A 9,404-nucleotide genomic window follows, 5' to 3' on the forward strand; every position below is an offset into this window, starting at 1 on the left:
TCAGTAGACAGGGTTCGGCCTTTGCGGTACTGGGGTACCTGCTCTTACCAGCTGTGGATCGGAGCGGGCAGGAGCCAGGTGCACCCTTGCCCTGTAAACTACCCCGGAGGGGGTGGAGCTGAGATTTAGAAGGGCCGATAGCAGTGCTTTTGGCTGGGGTACTGGAAGCATCTTTGCAAATTTTGCCAGTTGGGTTTTTTTTTTTTTAACTTTTTAAATGTTTATTTTTCAGAGTGAGTGAGTGAGTGAGCGTGAGTGGGGGAGGGGCAGAGAGAGGGAGACAGAGGACCTGAAGTTGGCTCCACGCTGACAGCCCGATGCGGGGCTCAAACTCACGAACCTCGAGGTCATGACATGAGCGGAAGTCAGATGCTTCACGGACTGAGCCACCCAGGTGCCCCTGCCAGCTGAGTCTAAATAATGCCGCGTGTTTTACTAGCCCTGAGGGCTGGGGGTGGGAAGCACAGTGCTTTAGAAGCGGCTCAACAGGGGCGCCTGGGTGGCGCAGTCGGTTAAGCGTCCGACTTCAGCCAGGTCACGATCTCGCGGTCCGTGAGTTCGAGCCCCGCGTCGGGCTCTGGGCTGATGGCTCAGAGCCTGGAGCCTGTTTCCGATTCTGTGTCTCCCTCTCTCTCTGCCCCTCCCCCGTTCATGCTCTGTCTCTCTCTGTCCCAAAATAAATAAAAAAAAAAAAAAAAAAAAAAAAAAGAACCGGCTCAACAGCACAGACCTGTTGAGCCACCTGAACTGTGACATGGGTTTTCCAGTGACTGGAGTTCAAGGAGGTTTCCCCAGGTAGGGATGGAATTTTCTATTAGGACTTTTGCTGTTACCCATCTACAAGGGAAAGCCTCAGTCCAGGAGGAAACCTACAACCCACGACTAAATCCTGTTTCTATCAGCTCCACGGGGGGAGCTGATTAAAACCCACTTGCCAGACCCCAAATGGTCCATTGAGCAATTAAAACGCCCGAGGGCGCTGAGGGCAGGTTTCCCAGGACTATTTGGGGCAGGTGGGACGAGCAAGGCGGCAGCATGCTGTGGCCTTGCTGAGTCTCTGGCGGGACTGGATGGGTCTTTGGTCCCAGCTAGAGTTCTCTCATATTGAACCAACACACTTCCAATATTGTTTGGCTCTCTTTGGGGCCGACTGGTGGGCATTTGTTGTTGATTTTTCTAGGTGGTCATTTGGGGGACCACAACGGAAGTCTGGTTGTTGGTTTCTTTGAGAGCAGCGTCTTTGGTGGCACTGTCAGTGAGGTGGTTCCCTTCGCCTCCAGAGTCAAGTCTGAAGTGCCCAGAGACCTTAATAATAGAGCCGCTGGCGAAAGTGAGGCATCTGATACAGTTAGGGCCATTTTCAATTTTATTCCCATTAGAGGTGAGGAAACCTTCCCGAACATCCCAAAGTCCTGGGCTCCCTGTACCGACAGCAGGTACAGATGTTTGTGGTTTGGCCCTTGGCTAAGGTGCAAGCCTGAGAGCATCTAACTCAGGCGGAGTTGGGCTGAAGTAATCCATGCAGTGGTAACTACGGTAAGTGTGGTTACCGCCTGTCACCGTCCAGAGTTGTTCCGGTGCTAGTGACTCTCTTCCTTATGCGGCTCTCACAAGCCCCGCCTTTATACCTGGAAGACGGTGCATCCTAATCCCCTTCACCTAGTTCATCCGTCCCCACCCCCTCCCTTCTGGCAACCACCGCTTGTAAATTAGTGCTGTCATAAACACAGGGGAGCAAACGTCTTTTCAAATGACTATTTCCATTTTCTTCGGATAAATACCTCAGAGTGGAACCGCGGGATCATACTGTAGTTCTGTTTTTAACTGAGGAACCTCCATACGGTTTTCCAGAGCGGCTGCACCGGTTTGCATTCCCAGCAGCAGGGCAAGAGGGTCTCCTTTCTCCGCATCCTCGCCAACACCTGTTGTTTCCTATGTGGTTGACTTTAAAAGCCGTTCTGACAGGTGCGAGCTGACACCTCGTTGTGGTTTGGATCGGCATTTCCCTGACGGTTAGCGCCGGTGAGCTGCTTTTCGTGTGTCTGTTGGCCATCCGTATGTCTTGGAAAGCTGTCTACTCAGGTTTTCTGCCCACTTAAAAAAATGGGATTGGTTTTTTTGATACTGAGTTTTAAGAATTAAAAAAAAAATTTTTTTTTAATGTTTATTTTTGAAAGAGAGAGCATGAGCAGGAGGTGGGGGACAGAGAGAGAGGGAGACACAGAATCCAAAGCAGGTTCCAGGCTCTGAGCTGTCAGCACAGAGCCCAATGTGGGGCTCGAACCCATGAACCGGGAGATCATGTCCTGAGCCGAAGTTGGACGTTTAACCAACTGAGCCACCCAGGTGCCCCCATGAATTCTTTATATATTTTTAATGTTAACCCCTTATCAGATATAGTATTTACAAATAGCTTCTCTCATTCAGTATGTCACTTTTTTGTTTTGTTGATGGTTTACTTTGCTGTGCAAAAGCTTTTTAGTTTGATGTAGTTTCATTTATTTTTGCTTTTGTTGTCCTTGCCTGAGGAGACAGATCCAAAAAACTATTGCTCAGACTAATATCAAAGAGCTTGCTGCCTTTTTTCTTCTAGGATTTTTATGGTTTCAGGTGTTCTGTTTAGGTCTTTAATCCATTTAAAGTTTGTTTTTGTGCGTGGTGTAAGAACGTGGTCCAGTTTCACTCTTTTGCATGCAGCTGTCCAGTTCTCCCAGCACCATTTCTTGAAAAGACTGTCTTTTCTTCACTGGATATTCCTGCCTTCTTGGTCATAGATTAGTTGACCATGTAAGTGTGGGTTTATTTCTGAGCTCAGTGTTTTGTTCTATTGATCTATGTGTGTTTTTGTGCCAGTGCCATACCGTATTGATTACCACAGCTTTGTAGTATACTTTGAAATCAGGGAGCAAGATTCTAGTTTTGTTCTTTTTCAAGATTTCTTTGGCTATGCATGATCTTTTGTGGTTCCGTATAAATATAGGATTATTTGTTCTAATTCCGTGATAAATGCCATTGGTATCTTAACACAGATTCCACTGAATCTGTAGGTTGCTTTGGGTGGTATGGACATTTTAACATCAGCTTTTCCAATTTACAAACATAGTTTATTTTTCCATCTTCTGTGTCCTCTTTAATTTATTTCATTAATGTCTTATAGTGTTCAGAGTACAGTTCTTTCACCTCCTTGGCTAAATTTATTTTTAGGTGCTATTTTATTCTTTTTGATGAAGTTGTGAGTTTTTTTTTTCTAAATTTTTAGTATATTTTTTATGGTTTTTTTTTTGATGTTTTTTTTTTTTAATTTTTTTTTTCCAACGTTTATTTATTTTTGGGACAGAGAGAGACACAGCATGAACGGGGGAGGGGCAGAGAGAGAGGGAGACACAGAATCGGAAACAGGCTCCAGGCTCTGAGCCATCAGCCCAGAGCCTGACGCGGGGCTCGAACTCATGGACCGTGAGATTGTGACCTGGCTGAAGTCGGACGCTCAACCGGCTGCGCCACCCAGGCGCCCCTTGATGTTTATTTTTGAGAGAGACAGAACATGGTGGGGGAGGGGCAGAGAGAAGGAGACACAGAATCTGAAGCAGGCTCTAGGCTCTGAGCTATCAGCACAGAGCCTAACTTGGGCTCAAACCCACAAACCATGAGATCATGACCTGAGCCAAAGTCGGATACTCAACCGACTGAGCCACCCAGGTGCCCCCAACTTTTAAATATTTAATTGAATTATAGTTGATATACAATATTATATTTGTTATATAACATAGTGACTTAACAATTATATGCATTACAAAATGTTCACCATAAGTGTAGTTACTACCTGCCACCATACGAATGTATTACAATATTATTGACTATATTCCCTATGCTGTACTTTTCATCCCTGTGATTTATTTTATAATCGAAAGTGTTTTTTTAAAGACTTTTAAAGTAATCTCTACTTTTGAAATGGGGATTGAACTCACAACCCCGAGATCAAGAGTCAAGTACTCTACTGACTGAACCAGCCTGGTGCCCCTATAATTGGAAGTTGTGCCTTCAATCCCCTTCACCAGTTCCATCCATCTCTCTTCTCCCTTTCCCTCTGGCAAGCTACCTGTTTGTTCTTTGTGTCTATGAGTCTGTTTGTTCATTTGTTTTTACTTTTAGATTCTATATACAAGGAAAATATATGGTATTTCTCTTACTCTGATTTATCTCTCACAGCATTATACCCTCTAGTTCCATCAATGTTGCTGCAAATGGCAAGATTTCATTCTTTTTTATGGCTGAGTAATATTCCATTGTTTATACACACCAGATCTTCTTTATCCATTCATCTATTTAATTTTTCTAATGTTTATTTATATTTGAGAGAGAGAGCATGCACAAGTTGGGGAGGGGCAGAGAGAGAGGGAGACACAGAATGTGAACTGGGCTCCAGGCTCAGGGCTGTCAGCACAGAGCCCGATGTGGGGCTCGAACTCACAAACTGCGAGATCATGACCTGAGCTGAAGTTGGACGCTTAACCGATTGAGCCACCCAGGCGCCCCTCCACTCATCTATTGATGGACACTTGGGCTGCTTCCACATCTTGGCTGTTGTAAATGATGCTGCATAAATCATACAGGAGCATAGTTCTTTTCAAAATTAATGGTTTCATTTTCTTTGGGTAAGTACCCAGAAATGGGATTAGTAGATTATATGGTATTTCTAGTTTTAATTTTTTTGAAAAGCCTCCATATTGTATTCCATAGTGACTACACCAAGTCACATTTCCACCAGCAGTGCATGAGGGTTTCCTTTTTTCCACATCCTTACCAACACTTGTTTTTTCTTGTCATTTTCATACCAGCCATTCTGCTACGTGTGAAATGGATATCCCATTGCAGTTTGGGGTTGACATTTCTCTAAGGGTTAGTGGTGCTAGGCATCTTTGCATGTATCTGTTGGCCATCTGTATGTCTTCTTGGAAAAATGTTTAGGTCCTCTGCCCATTTTTTAATTGGATTGTGTGTGTGTGTGTGTGTGTGTGTGTGTACACATACATACGTACATGCACTGAGTTGTATGAGTTCTTTATGTATTTTGGATGTTAATCCCTTATCAGGGATACATAATTTGCAAATAGCTTCTCCCAATCAGTAATTGCCTTTTTATTTTGTTCTTGGTTTACTTTGCTGTGCAAAACCTTTTTAGTTTCATGTAGTCCCAATTGTTTATTTTTGCTCTTGTCTCTTCGGCCTGGGGGAGAGAGCCAGAAAAATATTGCTGAGGCTGATGTCCAAGAATTTGCTGCCTATGTTTTCTTTTAGGATTTCTGTGGTTCTGGGTCTCACATTTGGATCTCTAATGCATTTTGAGTTTATTCTTGTGTGTGGCATAGAGACAGTGGTCTAGTTTCTTTGTATGTAGCTGTCCACTTTTCCCAGCACCATTTATTGAAGAGGCCATCTTTCCCTCATTTTATATTCCTGCCTCTTTTGTCATATGTGCATGGGCTTATTTCTGGTTTTATCATTTTGTCCCATTGATCTGTTTTTTTGTTTGTTTGTTTGTTTGTTTGTTTTGCAAATACCATACTGTTTTGATTACTGCAGTTTTGTAGTATGGTTTCAAATCTGGAATTGTGATACTCCCAGCTTGGTTATTCTTTCTCAAGATTGCTTTGGCTATTTGGGGCCTTGTGGTTCCATTCAAATTTTAGGATTACTTGTTCTACTTGTGTGCAAAATACTGTTGGCATTTTGATAGGGATTTCACTGGTTCTGTAGATTGCTTGGGTAGTATGGACATTTTAACAGTGTTAATTTTTTCGATCCATGAGCATGATATATCTTTCCCTTTATTTGTGTTGTCTCCAATTTATCTTATCAGTGTCTTACTGTTTTCAGAGTACAGTTAATTCGTCTCTTTGGTTAAATATATTCCTGGGTATCTTATTCTTCTCATCAATTGTATATGAGATTGTTTTCTTAATCTCTCTTTCTGCTAGTTTGTTATTAGTGTATAAAAACACAACAGGTGCCTGGGTGGCTCAATTGGTTAAGCATCTGACTCTGGATTTTGGCTCAGGTCATGATCTCATGGTTTGTGAGTTCAAACCCTGTGTTGGGCTCTGTGCTGGCAGTGTGGAGCCTGCTTGTGATTCTCCTTTTCAAAGCAAATAAACTTAAAAATGTTTAAAGAAACACAACAGATTTTTAATATTTTATATTCTGCAACTTTACTGAATTCATCTATTCTTATTTTTAAAATTTTTAAAATGTTTTATTTATTTTTTTGAGAGAGAGAGAATGAATGAATGAATGAATGAATGAGTGGGTAGGAGCAGGGAGAAAGCAAGACACAGATTCTGAAACAGGCTGTAGGCTCTGAGCTGTCAGCACAGAGCCTGATGCAGGGCTTGAACTCTGGAATGAGATCTGGACCTAGGCTGAAGTCGGACACTCAACCAACTGAGCCACCCAGGCGCCCCATGAATTCATTTATTCTAATAATATTTTGGTGGAGTCTTAAAGTTTTCTGATATGTCACATGTCATCTGCAACTAGTGATACTTCCAGTTCTTTTTTTTTAGTATCATTTTGGATGCCTTTTATTTCCTTTTCTTGTTTGATTGCTGTGGCTAGGAATTCCAGTACCATGTTGAATAAAAGTGGTGAGTTCATATCATTGTCTTGTTCCTGATCTTAGAGGAAAAACTTGGAGCTTTTCACCAGTGAATTTTATGTTAGCTGTGGGTTTTTCATATAAGGCCTTTATTATGTTAAGGTATGTTCCCTCTACAACTACTTTGTTGAGAGTTTTTATCATGAGTAGATGTTGAATTTTGTCAAAAATGCCTTTTTTGCATCTATTGAGATGATCATACAACTTTTATCCTTAATCTTGTTAATGTGGTATATCATGCTGATTGTGCAGATTTTGAATCATCTTTGTATCTTTGGAATAAATCCTACTTGATTGTGGTGAATGACACTTTTAATGTATTAAATTTGGTTTGCTAATATTTTGTCAAGGAGTTTTGTATCTATGTTCATCAGCGTTATTGGCCTTTAATTTTCTTTTCTTTCTTTCTTTCTTTCTTTCTTTTTTTTTTCTTTTTTCTTTTGTAGTATCTTTGCCTGGTTTTGGTATCTGGGTAGTGCTGGCCTCAGAATGAATTTGGAAGCATTCCTCTCTCTTCTACTTTTTGGAACAGTTTGAGAATAGGTATTAACTCTTTTAATGTTTGGTGGAATTCATCTGTGAATCCATCTGGTTCAGGACTTTTGGGGAGTTTTTAAAAGTCATTATGAATTCAATTTAATTACTAGTAATCAGTGTGTTCAGATTTTCTCTTTCTTCCTGATTCAGTCTTGGAAGATTGTATGTTTCTAGGAATTTATCCATTTCTTAAAGGTTGTTCAGTTTGTTGGTGTGTAATTTTTCTTTTTTTTTTAAATCTTATTTATTTTTAAAAAATTTACATCCAAGTTAGCATATAGTGCAATAATGATTTCAGGAGTAGATTCCAGTGATTCATCCCCTATGTGTAACACCCAGTGCTCATCCCAACAAGCGTCTTCCTTAATGCTCCTTACCCATTTAGCCCATCCCCCCACCCACGACCCCTCCAGCAATCCTGTTTGTTCTATGTATTGAAGAGTCTCTTATGTTTTGTCCCCCTCCTTGTTTTCATGTTTTTGCTTCCCTTCCTTTATGTTCATCTGTTTTGTATTTTAAATTCCACATATGAGTAAAGTCATATATTTGTCTTTCTCTGACTAATTTCGCTTAGCATAATACCTTCTAGTTCCATCCATGTAGTTGCAAATGGCAAGATTTCATTCTTTTTGATTGCCGAGTAATACTCCATCATATATATATACATATGTATACACACACACACACACACACACACACACACATATATATATATATATGTATACACACACACACGTATATACATACACACCACATCTTCTTGATCTGTTCATCTGTTGATGGACATTTGGGCTCTTTCCATACTTTGGCTATTGTCAATAGGGCTGCTATATATATACATTGGGGTGCATGTGCCCCTTCAAAACAGCACATCTGTATCCCTTGGATAAATACCTAGTAGTGCAATTGCTGGGTTGTAGGGTAGTTCTATTTGTAATTTTTTGAGGAACCTCCACACTGGTTTCCAGAGTGGCTGCACCGGTTTGCATTCCCACCAGCAGTACAAAAGAGTTCCTCTTTCTCTGCATTCTTGCCAACATCTGTTGTTGCCTGGGTTGTTAATGTTAGCCATCTGATAAGTGTGAGGTGGTATCTCATTGTGGTTTTAATTTGTATTTCCCTGATGAGTGATATTGAGCATTTTGTCATATTGAGCATTTTGTCATGTGTCTGTTAGCCATCTGGATGTCTTCTTTGGAAAAGTGTCTCTTCATGTCTTTTGCCCATTTCTTCCCTGGATTATTATTTTTTTTTTTTTTGGGTGTTGAGTTTGAGAAGTTCTTTGTAGATTTTGGGTACTAACCCTTTATCTGATAGGTCATTTGCAAATACCTTCTCCCATTCCATCAATTGCCTTTTAGTTTTGTTCATTGTTTCTTTCACTGTGTAGAAGCTTTTTATCTTGACGAGGTCCCAATAGATCATTTTTGCTTTTTTTTCCCCTTGCCTCCAGAGATGTGTTGAGTAAGAAGTTGCTGTGGCTGAGGTCAGAGAGGTTTTTGCCTGCTTTCTCCTCTAGGGTTTTGATGGCTTCCTGTCTTACATTTAGGTCTTTCATCCATTTTGAGTTTATTTTTGTGTATGGTATAAGAAAGTGGTCCAGGTTCATTTTTCTGTGTGTCGCTGTCCAGTTTTCCCAGCACCGTTTGCTGAAGAGCAATGGTCTTTATTCCATTGGATATTCTTCCCTGCTTTGTCAAAGATTAGTTGGCCATACGTTTGTGGGTTCATTTCTGGGTTTTCTATTCTGTTCCATTGATCTGAGTGTCTGTTTTTTTGTGCCAGTACCATTACTGTCTTGATGAATACAGCTTGGTAATACAGCTTGAAGTCTGGGATTGTAATGCCTCCTGCTTTAATTTGCTTTTTCAGGATTGCTTTGGCTATTCAGGGTCTTTTCTGGTTCCATGCAAACTTTAGGATTGTTCTGGTTTTGTGAAGAATGCTGGTGTTATTTTGATAGGGATTACATTGAATATGTAGATTGGTTTGGGTAGCATCAACATTTTAATAATATATGTTCTTCCAATCCATGAGCATGAATATTTTTCCATTTTTTTGTGTCTTCAATTTCTTTCATAAACTTTCTATAGTTTTCAGTGTATAGGTTTTTAACCTCCCTGGTTAGGTTTATTCCTAGGTATTTTATGGTTTTGGGTGCAATTGTAAATGGGATTGATTCCTTGATTTCTCTTTCTATTGCTTCATTATT

This window comes from Prionailurus viverrinus, chromosome B3 (genome assembly GCF_022837055.1).
Source record: "Prionailurus viverrinus isolate Anna chromosome B3, UM_Priviv_1.0, whole genome shotgun sequence".
NCBI lineage: Eukaryota > Metazoa > Chordata > Mammalia > Carnivora > Felidae > Prionailurus > Prionailurus viverrinus.